This window comes from Lygodium microphyllum, chromosome 22, assembly GCF_053477565.2.
Source record: "Lygodium microphyllum isolate KBCC chromosome 22, Lygodium_microphyllum_v1.1.10, whole genome shotgun sequence".
In the NCBI taxonomy this organism is placed as follows: domain Eukaryota; kingdom Viridiplantae; phylum Streptophyta; class Polypodiopsida; order Schizaeales; family Lygodiaceae; genus Lygodium; species Lygodium microphyllum.
Window position 1 is genome coordinate 56,504,771 of NC_141156.1, and position 9,023 is coordinate 56,513,793.

Below are 9,023 nucleotides of genomic sequence, written 5' to 3' on the forward strand. Positions count from 1 at the left end.
GCAAAAACAAGGACTTTATATGACACTACTTGCAGGGTATTCATAGATCGTTATAGGTACCAACTTTATTATTGAAGTACATGTCTAGGTACTACAAGGTGCCACAGGTCCTATTTAGCCTCCTATAGGGTTTGGTAGCCATTTGGAACCACCATTTTATCCTTACAAGTGGAAACATGGCATTTACAGGTTGAAATAGGGTGTAAACTTGGACAGTTCAAACGCAAAGATTGAATTGCATAAGTTTCTATCCTAAACTTGTTATGGAGTTCTATATCTAATCTTTAAAAGGGCATCATTGGCTTTGATTTGAATCAAAAAGTTTGGGAATCAAAGCTTCTTAGCTCAAGTTATAGCCAATTTTTGGACAAGGGATATTGTAGGATTGCACTACTATGGCATGGCATAAAGACAAAAATAAGGCCCAGGATGAGTATGTACAACAAATCAGAGATTCTATGCTAGATAATATACTCCAAGAGATCCTTAAATAACCTCAACTACATGGAGAAATCAATGTACTTAACAATACCATGTGTGAACATGAAAATAGGCATGCCCAACGTCATATGGAGCTATTATCAAGAGTGGAGCATATGATATTATCTACTAGTAGTCAAACGAAGTCTTCCCATGAGAAGTTAATGGATTCAACTAACCAAACAAAGGCTTCCATTGACAAGTTAGCAGAATCTAATATTCAAATAATAGCTAAATTCTCCCAATGGATGCAAATGCAAATGGGATCCAAAGAAACAAAGGAGAAAGCTTATTCAAATAGTGAACCCTCAGTCCCACTTCATATACCTAACCAAAATGGTCAAGGCCATGGAATTATTGGATGAAGGAGTATCCCAAATAGTCAATATGAAGTAGGTGAGAATTCACAAAGACATGATGGCTATTTGGGCAGTTTGAATGGTACCAAATTCCAAGCTTTTGGGTTGAATACCCAAGTTCCTAGAGGTCCTCTACCAAACAAGAAGGTTTCTTACTAGTTCTCAGCTACCTATTGGGAGAGTTTCATCTAATTTTGGAGGTTCAATGCCTAATGCTCATGATTGATCTATTTTGGGATAGCAACCCTTCCATGAAACAGAGCTGAAAGATAAGATCATCTTGGCCAAGTTCAATGGTTAATCATCTTCACCATCCGATCTAGAGGCATGGATTTCCAAAATCGCAATCTTACTTTGATATATTCCCAAGAACTTATGATATGAAGATTCATTTTTCTTCCTTGCATTTGGAGGGATTTGTGCATACTTGGTGGAGGTATATTAAAAATGAAAACATACTTGTAGAGAATTGGAAAGCTTTCAAGACACTTATGGCTAAGGTCTTTATCTCTCCTTTTAAAAAAGAGAAATTGGCACGGAGATGGTATGGTTTAGAGAAAAGAGGCCTAAGTAATACAACTACCAAATACAACTACAGTACTGGATAGAAGTAATACATTTTCAAATTGTTAGATGCTTGCTTTGATTCCCGCATGAGATACATTAGGTCTCGCACTATGCTGCACGAGAATGGTTATTGAAAATGATAAATTCATCGCAAATATTCGAAAGATGGAGTTTGCGAAGTGCATGTATCAAGGGAAGTTAATTGCACCTAGTTGCATATGGCTTATTTGCTAGTAGAGCAATTACAAGGAAGAATTAATCAAGGGTTATGAATGGCATAATCGTAAAAAGAATGACATAAATAATTGTGCATACAAGTGTTAAGTAAAAGTTTCATAGAATCGCTCTTTGATCCTAAGGGGAGAGAGAATATGCGATGAAATTGTTATCGCATCTATTTTTGCATTGTTTGGAAAAACACAATTGGTTTTGTTTGGTTGATCAAACAACACCCTAAATGATTTTACAATTAAATGATTGTTGGATTGTGGTTTGGATGATTATTCCAAGTGCTTGTGATTGATGGTAAATTCATGGCAGGGGTCTGTGATGACAAGTTGCCATGGGAATAAATGAATGTTTTTTGAAAGATGATATTAGGGTTGAATGCCTTGTTTATGCTTGACTCCTTAATTACTTAATTAAGGAAAGGTTCTTTGCATGGGTGGATCACCTCCAAGATCGCACTGTGGATTAACCTGAGAAGGGCACTGCTCAATTCATGGGTTGAAGGTCGAGTGATGAAAAGGCCAACCACAGAAATGGTGTTTCACTCCTAGGCCACTTGTGGATTAGGTGGAGCTCGGGACACCCCTTGCGAGTTCGAAATAGATTTGAGGATGTCCATGGCCCCAACGTTTGGTGGTGTTGGAAGATCCTATTCTAGATAAATGATGGAAATTATGGTGCCATGTGATTTGGACGGGGTACTTTTGCAGGACAGAAGGGATATATAATTTCTCTTGTATGGGGAAGAGACAAATGTTAACTTGAAGACAAGTTAAGGAACTTGTTTGTCAAAAGGATTGTTTGCTCTGTTTTTGTGCTAGTGCTATAAGTTACGCTAACGAACCATGTTCCCTAAAAGGCTTAATTAAGGAAGTTGACTTTAAATGTCACACATAAATGCGATAGGACCTAATTAAATAACTAAAGAATGCCTATTGAGGGAAGCGGGTGGGTGAAACCCTTGACGGGTCCATCCTATGGTAGGGTGGTCCCAGAGAATTGGGAGGCTTCTCACAAGGTTTTATCGACACCGACCTATAGAAATTGTTAGGTTAGAAACTTGATCCATGCCGTTTTAGGGGACCGGAATGGGACTATGCCCTATGGGTAGAGAGGTTGAGCAATACATCCCTCTCGTTTCCCATTCTCTTTGAACCAAGGGCAGCCTCCCTGGATCTGCTTTGGCTTGGGTATCTCTGCATAAAGTAGGATGTTTAGGACGCAAGGCTAGAATGTTGTTAGGAGACATCGACCACTAGGGAACCAAGTTTTAGGTCAATCCTAGTGGGTGCGTAGACTCGAGAAACCCTAGGCGACAAACCCCGTGACATTTCATGGGAGTGTTGGGTAGCGTCACTTAGATTTGTCTCTCAATGAACCGCTAAAAATGTGCCTTGTTATAGCAAAATAGTTTTTGCAATGATTTTAGGCCTTAGCTCACTCCAATCTACAAGCAAAACCTTAACTCCTATGTGTGCACATAAAAGTAACATAAATATTTTAATGTGTAGGTATGTCCAACCATTTGTTAGTCCAATCCGAGTATTTTAAAATATTAGGCCCTAGCTCATTCTAATCTACAAGCAAAACCTTAATTTTTACATGTGCACATAAAAGTAAAATAAATATTTTAATGTCTAGGCATGTCCAACCACCTATAAGTCCAATCTAAGAAATTTCAAACATTAGGAGCAAGTTGCAAAGGCTTGCACTCATTGTCTTTTAGCTAATGGAGTAGATAAGTGTTGGTCTTCACAAGCACTTAATAACAAGTCATTGAATGTAACTCTTATTCCTTCAAAGCAACTTCAACTTGCCTTGGCTCAACTATCTCTCACCTAGTTGGCTTACATTCTAAAATCCCAAGTCATAATGCTCCCTTCTCACATTCCCAGTGCAAATAAGAAAACCAAACAACTTGAGAGGGTGTTGTAAACTCATGTACTTACCTTTGTAGCTTTGTGGTTTGGATGGTATTGAAGGTTTGTTGGTGGCCTCATGATTCGTATGATGCTCTTTGATCCACTACTCCACTCCACATTTGATTGATCCACAATTTCTCCTTCAATGAGAGAAAATGTAGAGAAGAAGAAGAAGAAGAAATGTTTGGAGAAGAGCTTCTCTAATTGGCACCTCACTCTCACTCATACACATCCTTGCTCTCACAACCACACACTCTACCTCTCACCCTCCAAGATATGGAAGAAGAAAGGGAAGAATATGAGGAAATTAAGAAGAGAAGAAGAGCTTCTCTCTCCAAGTCCCTCACTTAAGCTCTCACTCCCACTCCCACTTTCTCTCCCTCACTCTTAAAAGTGATGCACAAGAGGATGGGACAAAAGCAAGAAGAATGGCTACTCTCAAAGGTTCACACAGAAGAATGAGCTCTTGGTTCACATTTTTACCTTTTATGCATTAGGTTTAGGGTTAGAGTTTGCACCCAAAGTTGGGCACCCTACCCACTTTTGTGGCTTATGACTTGTTCTTCTCTTAATGTATGCATATAACCTTAGCTTTATTAGTTCGAGTTTAGGTAAAAAGAGAATCGAGTTGTATGCACACAACCCTCACATCCATTGCAGGCCTTCTAACTTAACATTGGGAGATATTGAGACTTGCATAGGAATGAGACCTCTCTCACATAATGTAAAAAATTTAAAATGATATCTCATCTAGAAGCAATAGGTAATGCCTAAATTAATACAACGAATCCTTTAGAAATCCTTTTTGGAAAGTAATTTCTCATTCTTTGGCTTTTCATACTTCTAGCACCTTTGACTTTGACTTTGCATCCTTCTTCTCTCCTTAAGCTTAACATTATCCCCCTTGTGGACAAGTGCCAATGCTTTGATAGGTGGTGATTGATCTCATTGGTGACAAAGCTTGTAGAGGGTCATATCAGTACACTTGATTATTGATCCCTTCTTGTTGGATAGAACTTGAATGGTCCTAGAAGATGGATTGTACGATGTAAAAGATGGGAGATTAATTTTGGTGAAATAGAGGTGATGGCTTAGGATTCTCCATGAACTTTTGTACTTGCAATGAAAACCTCACATCCCTAAGGGGGGTGTTAGTCTTCTACGTTTGTGCACAAGATATATGTTGTTGGATAAGGAGATGAGTTGAACTCCCATCAATCTAGGGCTATTGTCCCACACTTTGCAGGCCCAATCCATGTATAGGTTATGGTCCAGTTAATATGTGTGCACACGTGCATACATAAGCTAATACTTAGTTGGAAGAGTGCTCCACTAGGGTTCTTCTTGGTGGTTGATGAAGCAAGGAAACTTAGTTGCTAAGGATGGAAATAAATCTTGTGTACTAAGGAAAACAAGTTCAACAGTAAGATTAGGTGGAGACATAAAGAGTAGGATGGACTAATTCAAAGTCAATACAAGTGGTTTGTGAAGGGCATGGTCCATGATAGTTCAATTGCTAGTAGAAGTTGATGTATTTGGTTGCTACTTCTTGAAGTGCCTTCTTGAACTTGCTTGGAGGGATTTCCTAGCACTGGGGTAAATGAGGTGAATCTTCCTAATGGAGCCATCTAATGTCTATTGATATTTTCTCTCAACAACTTGGTTTTCTTTTTTCATTTCTCAAGAGGAGCTTTGGTAAACAATTTTTGATTCTCCTCTTGATCCTCTAGCAACTCCTTAAACACTTCCTTAGTTTGTGAACTAGGGTTTATGGTTGACTTTGAGCTTTGTTTCTTGCCTTTTCCTCCCTGAGCGTAAGAAAGAGTTCCTTTAAAGATATGATTATCTTGATGCTTAGTTGGATTAGGCACATGCATTTTGCCTCATAATCAAGATAATGTTTGATCACATGCTTGAAAGTTCTTCAAAGCACAACTTCCTTTTGTAGATCTTTGTGATTTGGAAGCACATAAAATATTGATGTGTTTTTAGTTCCTACATTCATGCAAATATTACACTTCCCTAATAGGGAATATGAGGATCCTTCATAAGGATTGATAACTATGGTCATTGTTACAAGTTCAAGTTATCTAATCTACTTTGATCGTAAGAAATGAAGGTGGCATTAGCTCTTCATTATCAAGGTCTATACTTCTAGCCTTGGCCTTTCATAGTAATTGTTGAGATATCGAGCTCCACTCGTGATACACCAGGGTGACCATTGTGTATTTATGTCACCGACTTGTCAGTTGTTGCAGACGCGGTTGGTACACCACCCATGAATAATAGCTACATGATAGCTATCCTTATCTACTCTAGTTCGTGGCTCAGTTAGTATGCCACCTTAGTTAGTTGAGTTTGGTTTGAGACCCATACATAGGGTTCTTCTATTTCTTTGTACTAGAGTTTTTTTGGCTTACACAACTAAGAAGAGGAAAACTGTTTTCAGCCTCCACCCTTTGTGTATTCCCCCATTGTGCAAGCAAGAAAGCTACAAGTGAGACTCCTTCCTTCTCTCCCACAATCTTGACATGGTATCAGAGCCTTGTTCGTGGTAAGGAGCTCAAGAAAGCAAGCCAAGCTCGCGGTGTTCTGGTAAGAGGAGCAGTGTTGCTTTCATTTTCTATTTTGGGAGCAGATCTCTGTAGGTAGCACAGCCGAAAATTGCAAGAGTGCATTGTCTCAGGTTGAGACGCCCTTCGCGGTGAAGCAAGAGGGCAGTATATGCTGCGGGTGAGGGCTTTAGCCCTCGGCGACCTTGTTTTTATTATTTGAGGCCATTTCGGGGCCTATTTTGGAGGCAGAAGTTTTCTGCACGCACTCAGAAAAAAGCCCAGTTTTATGCTGTGCAGTCACTGTTCTACAGGTCGGTGAAAAGTTACTGTAGAAATTGCATCGTATGCTTGTGCGCAGAGACATTGGGAGTTAGAGAATCATCCTTGGTTTCTGTTTATGCAAAATAGTCACTAGGAAGTGACTGTGTGGTCAAATACCACTTTCGCCAGTTTTGCAGATTTGCCCTTGTGAGGGTGAAGCTGTGTTTTTTGCAGTGATAGAATTTTTTGCAGTGCTCTGTAATGGCGTCTGATTCTCTTTCACAGATTGTCACTAAAAAGCTTGACAAGAACAACTTCCAAGCATGGAAGTTTAGAATGACGAATTTCCTCATGGGAAAAGGATATTGGGAATTTGTTGCAAGAAATGAAGAAGAACCAGTTCTTCCTGATGTTCCCAATCAACAGCAAATGCAAGCATTTAAAGCATGGCATGAGAGAGCCAAGAAAGTTATGTATTGGCTGTCTATCAGTATTTCAGACTCTATGATTGTGCATATTCAGGATGCAAGTACGCCAAAGGAGGCATGGGATACTTTGTCAAAAATGTATAGCACAAATACGCAAGCGAGGAAAATGCAGCTCAAGCAAGAGTTGCATAATGTGCAAAGAGAAAGTATGAGCATCAACGACTACCACATGAAAGTGAAGAAGATTGCAGATGCACTTGCTTCCATTGGGTCGCCAGTGGAAGATGATGATTTAGTTTCTGTGACCTTGAATGGTCTAGGAAAGGATCATGCACAGTTTCGGACATCCATTTCAGTTCGTGAAAGATTTCTTGATTTTGAGGAGCTGATTGCTCTTCTAATTTCTGAGGAGCAGAGAAATGGTGGTGCATCTTCTTCAGGAGGAACTTCAAAAGAAGCTGTCTTCTACTCAAATGCTGGAAGAGGTAGAGGCAGAGATAGAGGAGGCCGATTTGGAGGCCGTGGTAGAAATCAGAATATGCAGCAAACTCAAGAAAACCAGTCCTATGGAGGAGGACGTGGTAACTCTAGAGGCAGGGGGAGCCAAAGAGGTCGTGGTGGATGGCAAAGAGGCCAAAATGCAAACAGCAATGTTGAATGCTACTACTGTGGTAAAATGGGTCATATGGCTAAAGACTGCTATAAAAAGCAGAATGACATCATGAATGGAAAACTGCAACAAGGGAATTATGCATCTTCTAGTAGACAGGGTGATGACAGAAATGAGCACTTGTTTATGGTGCAGCACATGAACAATTCTGTGACAAGTGCAGAAGAAAGCAATGATGTATGGTATGTTGACTCAGGTGCATCAAACCACATGACAGGTCATGCAGAATGGATGGAGGATGCAAGGAAAATGGAAAAACCAGGATTTGTGGAGACTGGTGATGATACTGCACATCCTATTGTGCAGATTGGAAAAATTCCTTTGTCTATGCAGGATGGGAAAAAGAAATACCTATCCGATGTATTTCATGTCCCGAATATCACCAAGAATCTGGTTTCTGTTGGTCAAATGGTTGAGCAAGGCTTGCAGGTCAGATTTAATCCTCATGGATGCTTTGTTGAGGATATGAAAAATAGAGGTCGCTTGATAGCAAAAGGAAAGAAGAAGGGCAGAATGTTTACGTTGGATGCAAACATGTCTGAATTGAGTGCAGCAATGTTTGCACATGGGACCGGTGTAGTTGCAGATATTGATATCTGGCATAAACGCATTGGTCATGTTAATGTACAGTGACTTAAATCAATGCAGGCCCAAAATATTGTTGCAGGTTTGCCAAAATTCAAGTTTGCAGAAATGCATAAGGTATGTGAAGCCTATCAGTTTGGAAAACAGGCAAGGAAACCATTTCCTAGACATGTTCAAGAGAGTAAGAAGCCATTGGAATTAATCCACTCTGATGTGTGGACAACTAAAGCTGCATCTCTTGGAGGCTGTCATTATTTTGTCAGTTTTATTGATGACTATAGTAGAAAAGTTTGGGTGTATTTTATGAAAAAGAAAAGTGAAGTTTTTGGGCATTTCAAAACTCTTAAAGCGATGGTTGAAAAAGAAACAAGCTTGAAGATAAAATGCCTAAGGTCAGATGGAGGGGGAGAGTACCTCTCAAATGAGTTTGCAAGGTTTCTATAGGAGCATGGCATAAAGCAGCAATATTCATGCAGTCATACCCCACAACAAAATGGAATTGAAAAAAGGAAAAACAGACATATTGGAGAGGTATCTCGTGCCATGCTCAATGAAAAAGACTTGCCAGATTTTTATTGGGCTGAAGCAGTTGCTACAGCAGTCTACATAATGAACAGGACTCCCATTGCAGCAATACATGGAATGACTCGAGAGGAGAGGTATACTGGTAGGAAACCAGATATTTCTCATTTGAAAATTTTTGGTTGCATTGCCTATGTACATGTGCCAGATGAGTTGAGATCCAAGTTGGATCCAAAAGCTGAGAAGTGCATCTTTATTGGTTACTCTCTGCAGCAAAAAGGGTATAGATGCTATAACCCTTCTACTCGTAAGTTTACAGTGAGTAGAGATGTTGTTTTTGATGAGATGAGTAGCTGGTATAAACCAGTAAATGTGATTGATGATGTAGATGCACAAAATGGTAATGCTGCACAAAATTCACAGTAGCAGTCACAAAATATTAGTGG